Source organism: Ostrea edulis, chromosome 4, assembly GCF_947568905.1.
Source record: "Ostrea edulis chromosome 4, xbOstEdul1.1, whole genome shotgun sequence".
NCBI lineage: Eukaryota > Metazoa > Mollusca > Bivalvia > Ostreida > Ostreidae > Ostrea > Ostrea edulis.
Window position 1 is genome coordinate 37247475 of NC_079167.1, and position 16609 is coordinate 37264083.

The window sequence follows — 16609 nt, forward strand, 5'->3', positions numbered from 1 at the left end:
ATTTTACAAATCTGTAAAACGATACATGAGTATTAAAAGGATCTCTTTGCTGGAATCTCTTTCAGTCATTGGAAACTTTACTGCAGAACACCTGTACCTGTTACCTGCATAACAGAGCTTTCCGAGCGCTGCGCAACCACATGACTTTGCTATTTATACCAAATAATCACGTGACCTACCCGAAACCCTTTTCGAATACATGGAATCTATACTACTGAATGTATGAATTATACGATTATTTGCCTATTACTTTAGTAGTTCCATGGGTGACTAACATATGATAAATTATGTGACATTATACTCTTAGAATCATTAGCTGACAAATTAATGTGATTTACCAAAATAAAAAATGATTAAAATCTGAATATCGTTTTCTGTTGTGAAATCGTAGATCCGCCATTTGGGAGTCTGTCTGTTCAATGAATATATCCAGTGACGTAGCTACACAGTAGCACTATATGCACGTGCTTACAAATACTTTCGTAAATTTTTTATTACATATTACGAAAAATGTCCTCAGCTTCCGAGGGGGGGGGGGGGGGGGGGTCCCAGACCCCCTGCTTACAAATATTTCAAACCTATAGCTACGCCACTGATATCCTTGCATTAATCTATCAAGAAAAGTCGAAGGAGGAGAGAACTAGTTTCGTTGATTAATATAAACCTATTGCGAACTGGAAAGTAAGGGAGATGGTTGGGTGTTTCACTCATATTGAGTGTAGTTGTAGGTGAAGTACAACCAATTCAGACCAGTCCTATCAGCTATGCTTTGCGCTTATAGCCGTAGCAGTGAGGGTTTTTTATCGTGCCAACGCCTGCCGCGATGCAGGACCTCCGTTTTAAGGTCATATCCTAAATACCCGTGATTCTCACTTCTAAATGTCGAACGTTTGGTGAAGAAGCAATCACTATACCTATGTTTGAGCCGGCCATGGCATGATCGTGGCTCGAACTCGAGACACCACGGTTCCGAAACGAAAGTTCTATCACTGATCTACCGCTAAAGTTGTTATAAAGAAAAAATAGGGAAGGTGGCGAAGTCATTGATAAATGTAAGTTTTGCGAAAAGGTTTGGGGGCTAAGACACCCCCCGTTTCCAACCCATAACGCCTATAGGCCTATAACGTAATCAACATAATATAGAATTCAGAAATATTGTAGCATTTTAAAATAACAACGGATGGTTGTTCCAACCTCAGCTTCAGTTATTGCCATTCGAATGTTTTGTTTAAGATTGAAAACTTAATGTATGAATCCTTAAAAATCACCATCGCCAATTCAATTTTCATGTACAAAAAATTTTAAAAAAATAATCATGGTAATTTTCGTGCGAAATATAATTTGATAGTTTGTAATTTTCCCGAAATGGCAAGCTACATAACAAGGCCCCTTGGTTTCAATTAGCAATTTTTGTCATTCCCACTTCTAGGGAGGACATCGTTCTAGTCTACATAAAAATCCTCATTCAATCAAATCTAATTACCCTGCAATTTGGAATTTTTATTTGTGAAAACATATGCTCAAATGAAAATACAACTGTAGATAGACCTGTGAGATACTATTTATTTCCTTTCGTAAAAACAATATATAGCTAGTGATTGCTTCTTTGCCAAGCGTACGGCATTTAGAAATGATAGTCGCGGATCTCTCGAACGAAAACTTAAAGCTCAAGATCCCGAGTCATAGTCTCGACCATCCAGACGTTTGTGTATACTCCCCACAAACGTCTGAACTCTTTGTTCAGTATTTTTTCTTAATTCAAAACGAAGCTTATCGAAATTCTGATAAAGACACTAGCTTGTTCAAAGATATAAAACCCGCACCCATAGAAACTACTTTGGAACTCTATAGAGTTGAAGCATAAATGAGAGAAAAACAGATTCAGAGATTCAGTGCTCAAAACATTTTTCTTCCGGAAAAGATGTTTGGACTCTTCCTTGCCTGACTATATTATGCAAGTTGAATGAGACATCTGGGATGACCCTGATTTATTTGAGTTCTCATCATTTTTAGCAGACACTATTGCAAACACATTTTTTTTCAATAACAACCTTTATTTGATCAGCGCCAATTAACGGGGGAAATCGAGACCACCCGTGTGACGGCAGTTGTTGGCACGATAAACAACCCTTACAGCCCTGAGCACCATGCATAAGTTCAAAATTTGTGGTACTTCACCTACATATAGGGATATCTCCAAGAACGTAATACATCAAGCTAAACAATAGTCTTTTTTTTCGTATATTTTGTCCAAATAAAGAAGACAAATTAAATCTTACTTTTGTTGGTCAGACTGTTCTTCTTGTTGACAAGCTGTCGGTTGTTGATGGGGAACAAGATGGCGGAACTTTCTATGCGACATAAACGGATAGTTAATAAATGTGTTAGACAGTGAAGGCATTCCCCCATTGATTGATGGTTGAAACGAATTCGATTTGTTGTGGATCTGTTGCATCATGTTCCGGAGACGTAGAGAAGAGTCTAACCCAACCGAACGCACCTCCTTTCGCCATTTTGCTCTACGATTTTGGAACCATACCTTAAAAAATTCAATAACATTACGAATAATCACCAGATTATAATTAAGGAATATGTAGGGAAAATCTTTAAACGCATTAATCTCGAAACTATATGAGATGAATTAATCAAATAAACATCTAAGCATCCTCATGTTACAAATGCATATACTCCAATTTGATAAAATCATGACCCCCCGGCATCGTCGGATGACCCCCGGGGGAAATGAATTGTTGCTGAAATTTTAAGACTGCATTGTATTAATTCAATGACAAATTCCTTGTGGCCTGTACATCTGACTTTGTTTTGTAAAACCCTTGTGTAACTGTGTGTGTCTAAAGTACAGAATCTATATGCATATGCACATAAATTAGAAATACACATTTTATTGACAATTTGAAATACTAACATTACATTTTAAGGAATCTTTGTGTATTTCTTTTTTAAGAGACGAAGAAGACAAGAATCCTGTACGAAGAGATCAAATTTAAGCTTATGTAATTAAAAACTCTTTAAAAATCAAAATAGGACTAATTAATTCTTTTTTATCGAATTTCGTGGCATGCTTGGACAATAGATGAAGACTGACTTGTTTGTTTTACCTGTATTCTTGCTTCACACAGGTTGATTTGGAGAGCCAGCTCCTCCCGGACAAAGATGTCTGGATAGTGGGTTCTGGAAAACAAGTCCTCTAGAGCTGTGATCTGGAAAGGTGTAAACGTGGTTCTCTGTCGCCTCTGATGAAAAGAAAGTCATCGACGAAGATATAAAAAAAAAAAAGAAAGAAGATTTTAGCAATGTATCATATGCTGCGTTTTCAATACTTTGGTAATATTCAATACATATCATTACCATGTAATCCTGGTTTGCTATTTAATTCATCATCTAGTCTTTGATTGTATATTACAGTATGTCAGTGGTTGTCGCATTTAGTTGTCCTTGGAATATGGTCTTTCTACTGTTCGTGAATATATTCGTGATTTTGATAGATTTCAATTCTTTTTGAGTGATGTAGATACTAGTTTATGCCTTATATGATAATCGTATGCATTAGAATCGTTTACTAAGAAGATACTGAGGCAAAGTCAATAAAAATAACAAGCTCATAACTGCGTATATTTTGTGTAGTAGCCACGATGGTCCCACTCCTCTTCAAATTTTTACATGGACATTTCAAACCTAGAATCTACACTTGTTCAGATGTCACTAGATCTAGCAATTATTTGAAATGAAATCGTAAAACTATGAATATTTTATTTTTAATTCAAAATGAAAGTTATTGGAAAATTAGAGAGAAAATATACATATTTAAAACTTTACGAGAACTTAAATGAACATTACCTGTCTACTTCGTCCGATGAAGAAATGCTCCATCGCCACTGTTTCTTCAGAGACTTCTTTTGGGGTTTCTTGTGTCCCGAGTGAAAACTCTTGAGGTTCGTGGGATAAAGAACTCTTATTTGTGTCCATTTCCCGCAAAATATCGTAAAAATTATAGTAGAAACAAAATTGAAACTCGGATTTGTTCAACAAATTCTGATTTTGATTTACTGTTGAGTTAAACAAACAATGAGAGAAATACTTCGACCAATTTCTTCTAAACAGCATCGACTTCTTTTTATGATTGGACGTTATCAGTACAACCACGCCCCTAATCCGAAAGTGATAGGGTAGAAATTTACATCTTATTAGGAAACAAATGAAAAACCACTGTCCTTTATTAAAATAAAAGCAATATCTTTTTTTTGTCATCAAACTACGGAGAAATCAGTGAATACAGCTGAAAATCGTCTCAGAATGCAATATGTGTATTTTATTGTCTGTCCCATGTTAATAAACATCAGTTAATTAAAAGGATAATACGCAGTGTATTAAGAACTAAATACGTCTTATTTGCACGAACACCTGATTTCAAGAAAATATTTCTACATTAAATGTCATTGTTAAGACAACTACTGATTTCTCTGGATTCTTAATTAAAGGTTACAATTCAAATTAAGGTATTTCTTTGTAATTAAGTAGAATATATTAAGACAAAATGAAAATTGAGTAGTTATATGAATTTTGTGCGATGGAAAATCAAAATGGGACAAAACAATAGCATATTGATATAAAAATGGCCTGATTTAAAGACACGTAGACAAGTCAGTCGTACTGCGTTAAATGTACTTCTTTTAAATTTGATATAAACTAATTCAAAATCACGTAAAAAAAAAAGTTATGTATATGATGAAAATTGAAATGATTCCTAATTCATTTTTTGTTTGTTAAGTAGAATCAAAAGAATAGGAGGAGGAAAAAAGAATCAAAGGGGATTAAAATGGTCGTAATTTACACAAAACTTCATTTGCGAAAACAATATTTGATGTTTATTGTATGTCATTTCGGCGAACAAAGGATAATCAAAGATCATAGTGGAAGTGTGTGATGAAGAATAAGAACTACTTCAAACCTTTATTAACCTTCTAGCCAGGTTAGATTACGAATAAATGAGAAATGAAATGAAATATTAGCCCTCATCAATGAACATGGATACTAAGTTGTACATTTCATAGCCAGATATTTATAGGCCATTTTGAATAGAAACTTTACATTAATTCATAGCTCAAGCTATAACGATGTATAAAATGGCAAACGAAATTTCTTAATATCTGTTTTATAAATTGCACGCATTAAATCTTCGCAGATACAAGTACACGATTTCTACTTTGGGGAATATCAGTATAATCCAGTACTAGAGGTCTGAACATACTTGACTGTCAGATGCGAACAATTTGAGGTTTGTCCTGTACATTGTCTTCTTTCTAAATCTTATAACACAGAAAATGAATCTAGCTATATTTGTGATGTAAGATCATTATTTTAACAGCAAAGCATCTGATATGGGTTTCTTTTATCTGTGAAATATTTGCGGTTATCTATCTTTGATAAGTGGTCCTCTATTAAAATGTTCTACAAGTTATAATCTTTTGAAAATGAAACAACTATCAAAACTATCAAAGTCTTTCAATAATTGAGGAGAATGCTTTAGATTCATCATCAGACACCGATCCGTTCCCAACAGGTCGCCCCAACATCCAGTTTAACCGTTCCGTTCTCTACAGATCCCTCCAACATTCAGTTTAACTGTTCCATTCTCTACAGATCTCCCCAACATCCAGTTTAACCGTTCCATTCTCTACAGATCTCTCCAACATCCAGTTTAACCGTTCCGTTTTCTGCAGTTCCCTCCAACATCCAGTTTAACCGTTCCGTTCTCTACAGATCTCTCCAGCATCCAGTTTAACCTCTCCCTACAGATCTCTCCAACATCCAGTTTAACCTTTCCCTACAGATCTCTCCAACATCCAGTTTAACCGTTCCATTCTCTACAGATCTCTCCAACATCCAGTTTAACCGTTCCGTTTTCTGCAGTTCCCTCCAACATCCAGTTTAACTGTTCCATTCTCTACAGATCTCTCCAACATCCAGTTTAACCGTTCCATTCTCTACAGATCTCTCCAACATCCAGTTTAACCGTTCCGTTTTCTGCAGTTCCCTCCAACATCCAGTTTAACTGTTCCATTCTCTACAGATCTTTCCAACATCCAGTTTAACCGTTCCATTCTCTACAGATCTCTCCAACATCCAGTTTAACCGTTCCGTTCTCTACAGATCCCTCCAACATCCAGTTTAACCCTTTTTCCTACAAGTAGATCCAAGTTTGGCTTTTTTCATTGATTTCATAAGAACTTTAGAACTTGACAAAACTTAGTACCTGTAGTTCGCCAACTGTTTCCTTATCATTAATATACCGCGTCATACATATACAGTGATATACTTAAAATGCATTAATATACCGCGTCATACATATACAGTGATATACTTAAGATGAACTTTTTAAAAAAATGTTTTAGAGTGTCGTATTTTGTAACTCTATATGTGTACACTTCATTGAAGAAATCAGAACCATTCAGATACGAAACTTTAGGCTTCATTTATGCTGATATATGTTGAAAACCATTCTGTCTGGATAATATATTAACTACATATAAGTTTGATGACTGTCCGATTTATATATTTATTTATATATTTATTTATTTTGGTTCGTACAGAACGGTTTGAGGCATACAGCGCTCTTATAGTTTAATTTTACACAAAACTATTCCACATCAACACAGTAAGGGTATACCGCGTGTAAAGAATTTACTAATTTTTATCTAATACAGTTACTGGAAGGAAAAACAAAGAAAACCCATAATCTTCGGAACAATAAAATGTATAATAAGGATAATTTAGAAGCCTTCTCACGGGGTTGAAATCGGTTTCTGGTTTGAAATCATTATAAGATTTATTATCATCTATAACTTTTTCTGTTTAGCAAAATTATGGATATTTTTTTTTAATTATGTACCATTATTTGATATAGTTTCTGTAGAGTTAAAAGATTTGACTTTTGAAATCCCCATTTTTTAAACCCTACATAATAACTTTTATTTGTTTCTTTATTCAACTTTTTTTTTGAAAGTGGAATGATTATGGGGTTATAGATATATTATATTTTTTTGATATCTGGGATTTTTAAATCATGCAATTTTGTTATTACTGTTGACCAATGTCGGAATCCCGGACACAACAGTACAAATATCGAGCTGCCAGGACAAAAGCATGACGTCACAGCAATCGACATATTCTTGGATAAATCTACCAAATCTCTCAAGTAGAAATTTCGACCCCGTCATTCCTTTATTTTCCGAACAAATTAGAAGTGCAATCTAAAAGGTCATTATGTACAAAACTACATTTTCCCCAGGCAATTTTTGCTCTGAAATGTGATCAATTTTGCTTAGAAAACAATTTCTCTTATAAGGAAAATAAGTTGAATAACAAAATATGAGAATTCTTAATTTCCTTTATAAATATTTTAATTGAAATGAGAAAAGTTCAACAAAATTGTACAAGATTCTATACTATTGATAAGAGATTTTTTTTTTAAATCTTGTGCTTTATTTAAAATTTACATTATTTCTGCAAAATGTTCAGTGAAAACTCCTCATGGAAATGGGGTTTCCTATATAGGTAAATTAGAAATCTTATAGGTTTTTTATAATAAGGCTGCCTAAAGTTAATTCTACGTTTAACGTCACCCGCGCGCGTAGGTTTCGGCGAAATTGCCGTTTTGAAAAAACAAACAAATCCGGATTTGAAGTAGTCGTTCGGGTTTGGTTTTTCATTTAGCGACTTGATTCTACTTCCCGCGTAAGAGGGAAACGCATGCAAAATTGGATCAGAGGTCCTTACGTGAAGAAAATGGAAGTATATGCCACTATTGAAGCAAAGAAAACGTACAAAGATGGTTTGAACCGAACTAATCTCAGCGAGATTCGTCGAAGCTGGACTGACGCCTCTTCTGAATGTCAGACCAGTGTCACACAAAGTGAAATCTTGCCTGAACTTCGGCCGCTTTTTGCGATTAAAATGGGTTTAACTGAATTCCTTGACCGCTTCAACTTTTCGCCTTCGACATCCTATTAACTCTCTAATATGTTTTACGGCGTGACCGTGTTTGAGGGCGAAGCAAAAAAGTTTTGGCATTAGTACCTATATCCAAAACAGGACAAAAATAACCCAAAGTTAGCACTAGGACAGAGCTGTATCAAAGTATCCTAATTTTGGACATTTGATCCGCCTATATATTGAACGCGGGAAATATAACGCAATCGATGTAAACAGTACATTGTGACGTCATATTCAGCGTCGTTATTTAGCAAATTTACAAACATAGCGTTTGAACCACAACAAAAAACATGGCGTTAATCGTGGAGTGATTATATATGATTAAGAAAATAAGATTTACATGCTTTTACGGATTTTATGTAACATCTCAGAACGACGTGAACTAGGGTAGACGAGATTCAAAATGGAGAAATACATGTCCACGCGATAGTATTCGAATCGACGCCATTGGTACCAAACTTTTCAAGTTCCATAGGTATGGTTTAATTTTTCATTATTTTCCTATATTTTCCTTTTAAACATGTATATACGTGTTACCTATAGGGAGAGCTCCGCTCTCACGGCCCTTCGGGCCGTGAGAGGGCTTCGCCCTCTATCACAATGAAACATGCATTTCTTACCTTTACATAGTGTAAATCCCATAGTAAATAAAGATGGTTATTTTCGAAGCCGTTGCAAACGGCCATCATTTCATATAAAATTTACCTTCTCAACACTGAAGAGTTCCGATATACTATTTCATGACAGTTTGTACTACGATTGGAAATACATAACTTACTGATTGATAATTACTTTGTACAAAGCATTTAAAGGGACTGGTTCACGATTTTGCCCAAAATTTTGTTTTTCACTTTTAATGATCAAAATCTACTGTCTAATATGTTTGAAAGATTTCATATGGAAATCAATGTTATACATCATCACAGAAGCTCATTTTAGAGAGTTTATTATTTGTTTTGTAAACAAAGATTGCGGTATGATATTATTTACGAAATTTTCAAAAGAAATGATATCGATCTAAGTTTATTATATCTTTCACATTTCAAGCATTTTTGGGGTAAAATGAGTCATCTAATAGTAAAAATTTGTGACTATACAACATTAAGATGCATTATATCACAAAATCAATAGTTCACTTGTTTGTTTGTGTACATAAAAAGACTCGAGTCTTTGTTTACATAACATAGATTTAAGGCTAAAATATGGATTTCCTTCTTGCATTTAGAAGGTCAAAATTTTGGCTGTCAACATTAAATGAGTTATATTTCTAATGTTTAACATCAAAAATGAAAAAATATTTTTATCAAAAATCATGAACCAGTCCCTTTAATCATAAAAATTAAAAGCACTAAAAAGAAAACTGTGCAATATTTTAATCAATTTATTTGAAGACGTCCTAAACTATTGGAATCCTGCCTTGTATTTGTAGAAGTGAAGGTACAATCCTGATCTTTAGTTGTGGTACACCAAATTAGCATCTTTCAACACTGATTAATAGTACATAGAAAATTGTATAACAAAAAACAAACCAACACAAAACAAAGTAAAGCATATTTTAAACTTTAAGATGTGTCATTACAAAAATGTATGAAATATTGTCATAATAATTTTAATTGTAACTGTGGGTCACATGTGTCTAGCAACTATTTCCACAAAAGGAAGTTTTCCTTTAGTTTGCTATGTTTGTGGTGATGAAAATCCATTGGATGTACCACCTGATGTTATCTCAAGCCACTCCTCCGCTCACCCAATCTGCATGGTGTGTTCGCAGAGGGGATACAAACCCAAATTAAGGAAAAAGTCTTTGCTGGGAAAACGCCAAAATTTACTTGGACTTGAAAATCAAATCCTACAATGTGTTTAATTTGACATATTACTTTCTTGGTCACTAAATTGGGTGATTTTAATTGACTTGGACTTGAATATAAAACCCAACAATATCTATTATTTGAAATTGTTGATTTTTGGGGTCGCTGGATAGGTGATTTTCAATAAATACGCATTTGTTTAAAAATTTTGTTTGTTTATTTTTTTCCTCCCTCCCTCGTAGGTTTTGAAGTTTTGAGGTGACGTTAAACGTAGAATTAATTTTGAACAGCCTAAATACCTAGTTAGAATTTGGCTAAAATTCAACAGAAAAGTTGATTTTCCTACAGAAAATCTTTTTTTGCCCGAAGAAGTTTTGAATTCTGTTGATTTTTTTCTTTAAAATGACACCGTTGATTTTTCCAAAAAGTAAAGAAATGGCGGGATCGAATTATCTAAACTGAATTTTGGCAGTGTAACGAATCTGAGAACGTGTTCGTGCTTTAATTGGAAATAAAAATGTTGCTGTGCATTGAAATTTACAGGTGTTTGATCAAGAAATTTCAGAAAAAGTAAATAAGCGCGACATTTTTTTCCTGGGCAAATATGCCTCAAGACAAATTTTCTTTTTCTACCAAGGAAACGTTGATATATTTGCATGTACTAATGTCAACAGATTACCGTCAAATTTAAAAGAACGTACCATCTTTTCAACAAGCTTCTTTCCAGCTCTACAAAGGAACTAAAATATGTCCTTTTACTTCTGTTCAATCCATTAGGCGTTGAAATACGCTCGTCAAATAAACTGACTACTCAGTATTTAAATGCTCTTACACGTTTTTGAAATATAGATAGATCTCCTCAGTCATCCATTATACCGACATCGAATGCAGTTCTAAAGATGCCGTATCCGTGATATGGAAGAGATTCGTATTGATATGCAAATACATTGCACTGTTATCAAAGTGCACACTGTACGTTTGTTTGTATAGTTCGCACTATATCTATATTTATATACATCATTAAATAAATATTTTTCTGTCACTTATGTTTGTTGTCCCTCGAAACATTGGTGCATGATACTTTTAAACTAATTTACAGATCTACATTTAATATAATTTGAAATGATCAGCGACGGCTTTAGACAATATCTTATTGTCTTTGGATCCCCAAACAATCCAGTTCAATGCACTATGCTATAAAAAGAAATTTTCTTTTGTTTGTTTGTTTGTTTGTTGTTTGTCCCTTCCAGAAGTCCCGTGGGGATCCGGGTTGGAATAGGTCCTCAGTAGCCCTTGCTTTTCGTAGAAGGCAACTAAATGGGGCGGTCCTTCGGATGAGAACGCAAAAACCGAGGTCCCGTGTCACAGCAGGTGTGGCACGATAAAAAACCCGCCCTTCTCAAAGGCCGTAAGCGCGGCCGAGCATAGGCCTAAATTTTGCAGCCCTTCACCGGCAGTGGTGACGTCTCCATATGAGTGAAATATTCTCGAGAGGGATGTTAAACAATATTCAATCAATCAATCAATCCCTTCCAGAAGTTTTTACTCATATTGAGACGTCAACAGTTGTAGGTGAAGTACCACAGATTTAGAACTAAGTATGGCACTCAGGGCCGTAGTTGTGAGGGTTCTTTAACGTGTCACCCACAGGTACTTGTTTCTGTAAATGACTCTGTATACTAATAACAACACAAGGTAACTAGCTTCAAATGACACCCCTGAGAATGTTGGCCTTTTGAGCTTCCAGGGAATATGCTATGTAAATGTATTTACTACCGTTGTATTGTACAATCATTCAACTTAAAAACCATGTATGACATGGCTGCATTCATTGCCTCTTATCGCCGAAAACTGCAACAAAACATGGATTTTCCGTTTTATACCACGAAGTGCTATGTACTGATACCGCACAGAATACTTGGTCGATTTTGACTGGCTAGCACGCTCTTCTAAAATTACGTTTGGAATTCTTTAGAGTTATTTATAGAAAGATAGAGCATCAGAGATGAATTAAAAATAACAGGCAAAAGGATGATTTTAATGGTGACCATTAACCACAATTGATCTTATTTTATATAATTTAGTTACTAACATTAGGGGGGAAATGCTACAAAAATTAAAGGGGACTCCATCCCCCCATATTTTTTTCCACAAACACCTGATAACTATAATCCCCCCTTCTGATTTTTTTGTTGTTGCGGTGACAATGCCTCCAAAATGTGTGGATTCCTTGTCTCTCTCAACCCAATTTCGATTGATGTAGTTGTTTCACGCTTTTCACAAGCTTTAGAGATTGGCCTTCTACTGGACTGGTATAATATAGAATATACTTATTATAAACAGTATAAGGTATTTAAGGCTTACAAAAAAGCAAGTTTACGATTACATAAATCGAAATTAGGATGGAATAGACGGGGAATCCACACATTTCGGAGAAATAATCGCCGCCCCAAAAAATCAGAAAGGGGGGGGGGTGTCCATACTTCAGATGCCTGTGGATTTTTCCATATCGGGACAGATCCGTAATATTAGGGATGCGGGGAGGGGGTTCGTCGGAGAAGTTGTAAGTTGCACATGGCTTGTTTAAATTTCCTGACAGACAATGATAAAAATATGATAGTCATGATAAAGATCTTCAGAACCTTAATTAGTGTATGCATGGGTGGGGGTGTTATAGTGTTCGTCAATGCTGTCTCAATCTTTTCCTCTCAGGCTGGGAGGGGTCATTCTTTGCTCCAGGGCTTCAATTCATAACTTTCAAGCTTACATGCATTAATATCTTCTCATTCACTACTACATAGTACTATCAAAAATAGTGGAGGGGCCATTCTCGCAATATATCTTCATTTACATGCATGAAAATAACAGTTAATGTTAAAGCTGTATGGTCCGAATTACAATATTTTTTTCCATCTCGTAAAAACGCTATTAAATCATCGCACGTATGTAGTTATGAGACTGTACGACATATCATAAATTATTTCACCTGTTTTAACCCAAATAATTTGATTTAAATCGATGTTTACAAATAACCGCGTCACTCTGCCGTTTCAAGTGACAGTCACGTGACCAGTTCAAACTTTCAGATCACCGGTGGTCTTATCAGTGTAAAGCTGTGTATTTTGTTATAACAGCACCGTACCATAAGTTTAATAGAAATAAAAATATCAAATACCTCTTAGTAATTCGTTGTTTTACGCTCTTTCAGCCTTAAAACTAGACAGTTGCGTATGAGTTAATACATCATGTTGGGATTCCCCTGACGCGCGTGGGTCTATTTATAGACGTCTATTATGGGATGATTTATATATGTAGCCACCATATTTACTTTCTAAATAATATTCGCACTGTTTTCTTTTACATGCATATGTTTTCAAGCATATAATTAAGGGAAAGTTAATAACTTTATAAAGTAATTAATCTGCTTTAAAGTAAATTATGTACACAAATAATACATGAACATCGGGTCATACAGCTTTAAGGGTTGGCCAGTCGCCTCCGAAAAACATTGATATATGCCTGCAGCGTTCTTGGTACTTATGGTGGGTTTCATAAAACTTCAATGTAACAACAGTACTTGCCACATCAATACATATCACAAAGTCAATAACACTTTCCTTGCTCTATTTTGCATACTTCCAAATAATTTTTTATCTGTATTTTCTCTGACTTTCCATAGATCTGCATGAAACATGCAATGGGCAGAAATATTTCTCATACTAGTTAACGAAGTTGTATTTACAGTAAGTCATAATTTCATTATTATCTTCATCAGAAATGATTCCGACACGAAAATATTTTTAAATCTCCACTCGGGAGGTCTTAGCTTCTATCTTCTGATGACATGTAAAATCCCGAAACGTACGAACAGCTTTGGTTTTTTTGAGTAACTAAAAATAGCGTACAGCGTCTTCAATTCAAAATTTTTATTTTGTTAACAAAGCAATATGTTCAAGATTTTTTGGTAATAAACATCGTATCAATTTATTGTGATAATAAAACAATGAGACTTTATTTTTCAACACAACGAATATACAATTTTCATTCTGTGCGTTATCAGTACATAGCACTTCGTGGTATAAAACGGAAAATCCATGTTTTGTTGCAGTTTTCGGCGATAAGAGGCAATGAATGCAGCCATGTCATACATGGTTTTTAAGTTGAATGATTGTACAATACAACGGTAGTAAATACATTTACATAGCATATTCCCTGGAAGCTCAACAGGCCGACATTCTCAGGAGTGTCATTTGAAGCTAGTTACCTTGTGTTGTTATTAGTATACAGAGGTCATAAGTCATTTACAGAAACAAGTGCCTGTGTATTTAGGTCATGTTCAAAAGACTTGTAACTTTCAATTCCAAATATCTAACTATATATCTCTATAGCTACTTTCCATTCATAAAGCAAATATCGGATTGAAACCTAAACCGCATTGTATAAGAATAAGTATAAATGTATGATCTGAGCAAACAGTTTGCTATACATGTACTTAGTATTTCTTAAGCGAGATGGACATATCAGGAGAACATCAACGCAACAGATGGTGGCGTGGAAGTGGGCGAACACATGATGACAGCGGTATAATGTTTTATGGAAGGCAATGGGTGGTAGATGTGTATTATGACACCCGACTTTTGAGCCTACACTTTGATCCACCACCCTACCCCTTTTCAATGTAAAAAAAAAAAAAAAACCTGCTAAGATACATTTCCTGAAATCCGTGGGTTTTGTGTTTATTGTATTTCATGCCATGAAATATACAAGTAAAACTGTATCCTAAGCGTGGTATTAAAAATTAAAATATTAATACAATTCAAACAGGAATATTTCTTGTTAGTTTTGTTCTGCATAATAAAAAACGAGGCGGATCAAAGGGAGTGTGGGTCCAAACGACAGATGCTTTGTGTGAAAAAAAGTTTTGATAGTTTTTTTGCCTACTAAGAACGCAAAAAAGGAAGCTGATGACGCACTGTAGTATGTTAAAAAATACGATTTCATTTTTATCTAATATAAACATTAATAGGTACATTTCATCATAAATATCGTGTAAATACTGGTTACGGCATACAACCAATTCCCATGAAATTTCTTAGTAAGTTATAATAAAAATATATAATTTACAAGGGCCCGCCAAAGCCTTAGCCCAAATTCAATAAATACGGTTGTAATTCTTTCTAAGCATACATGTATCTAAAGATTTTTAGTCAGTACATTCTATTAGGACATTTTTCTGTAATAAACTATAGAACATATTTTAATCAACGTATAACACTCTCCTTAGATCGGTAACATTACGATTTTTAATTGATATAACTCATCAAAGTCTATTTCATCACAAGTCAGACGTTTAAATGAAATCTGTATCGAAGAAAGGAGTGGGGTTCATCACCCCTTACTATGGTCTCAGGCAAAGAACTTAACGAAAATGTCAAATTCTGCTGCTATTTAATATCTACTGATAAGTTTTGGTGTGGTCATGAATGATTTTAGTGCAATTAGTTACACATCGATCTTAGATACAGAAACGGTACTTAAGGATTTGTATTCCTTTTAAGAGAAAATTACATCAAAATGCAAATTCTTGGTCATGGCGTCATGATTTCCCTACTGAATATTGATTAAAAGTCATCATTTCAAAGATTCTTTGATTTTGGAAAGCAGTAAATATATGACTAAATGTAAAAATCCACCATGATATGTATGGAAAGCCAAAGGGTTCAATATTCTATCTTTGTAATTATGTATTTGTTGTTCCTAAATGCGCCATCGGTTTAATGTAAATAGAAAAATGTTAATCGTTATCTTGACATTTGTAGTGCATAACGGTATATATTCGTCATTTGAATTGCGTAAGATGTAAATGGAATATATGTTTGTGTAGATGCGTAACAAGTGAATGCATTATTTATTTAATGTAAATTTGAAATTGGATCTTCGTCATCCATAGTTGAGCATTTGCACATTGTAGTTTGTTAAGCCTATGCGAGTTGTGGTAAATGTGTTTTGGTAATCTGTCCGATGTTAGTTCGACATTCGCATTTGCGCAATTCAACATTTGTAAATTGTTCTACCATTATGACGACAGATGGCGCGCGCTACATCGTATCTTTTGGGAAACAGACTATAGAATCATATAGGAGGACCAGTTAACACTCGGGACTACTTGGGTGTCTAGCACGCTCAACATTAACCGGTTGGCGCTAAAAGTCGTTGAAAATGTGCTGCTGAAGTAGTTTGATCATTGTTGTAAGCATCAATATAGATGACTGGACTGATTTTTTGCATGAGTTTACTTTAAAGAAACAGTGTATGCCATTTAGTAACCATATACCACCAGGGACGTTACATCTATTTGTGCGAGACCAAGAACTCTTGTACACATTTGCTTTGATTGGGATTGATTTTCGTTTTCACACCCCTTCCCCACCATTTTTGCATTGCTGCCACTGAAATACGTAATTCACAATATTAAATAGTAGTTACCCAATATATAATATTGGGTAAGAATTCTAAAACAACACGCAAAAACTATTCTGGTTTCATAGGCGTCGGAAAGGGGGGGGGGGCTAAACCAACAAAAAAGTTTCTACTTCGTTGGGGGGGGGGGGGTGTGTTATTATGTCTATTATGTCTATCTTTGCAAAAAAAAAGTGGAGGGGGGGTGTAAGCCCCTCCCTAATCCCCCCCCCCCCCCCGGGTTCCGACGCCTATGGGTTTTATATTTGTAAACAAAGTGAATCAGTTATCATTTACCAGTTGTTTTCATTAAATGACAGCCAACCTTG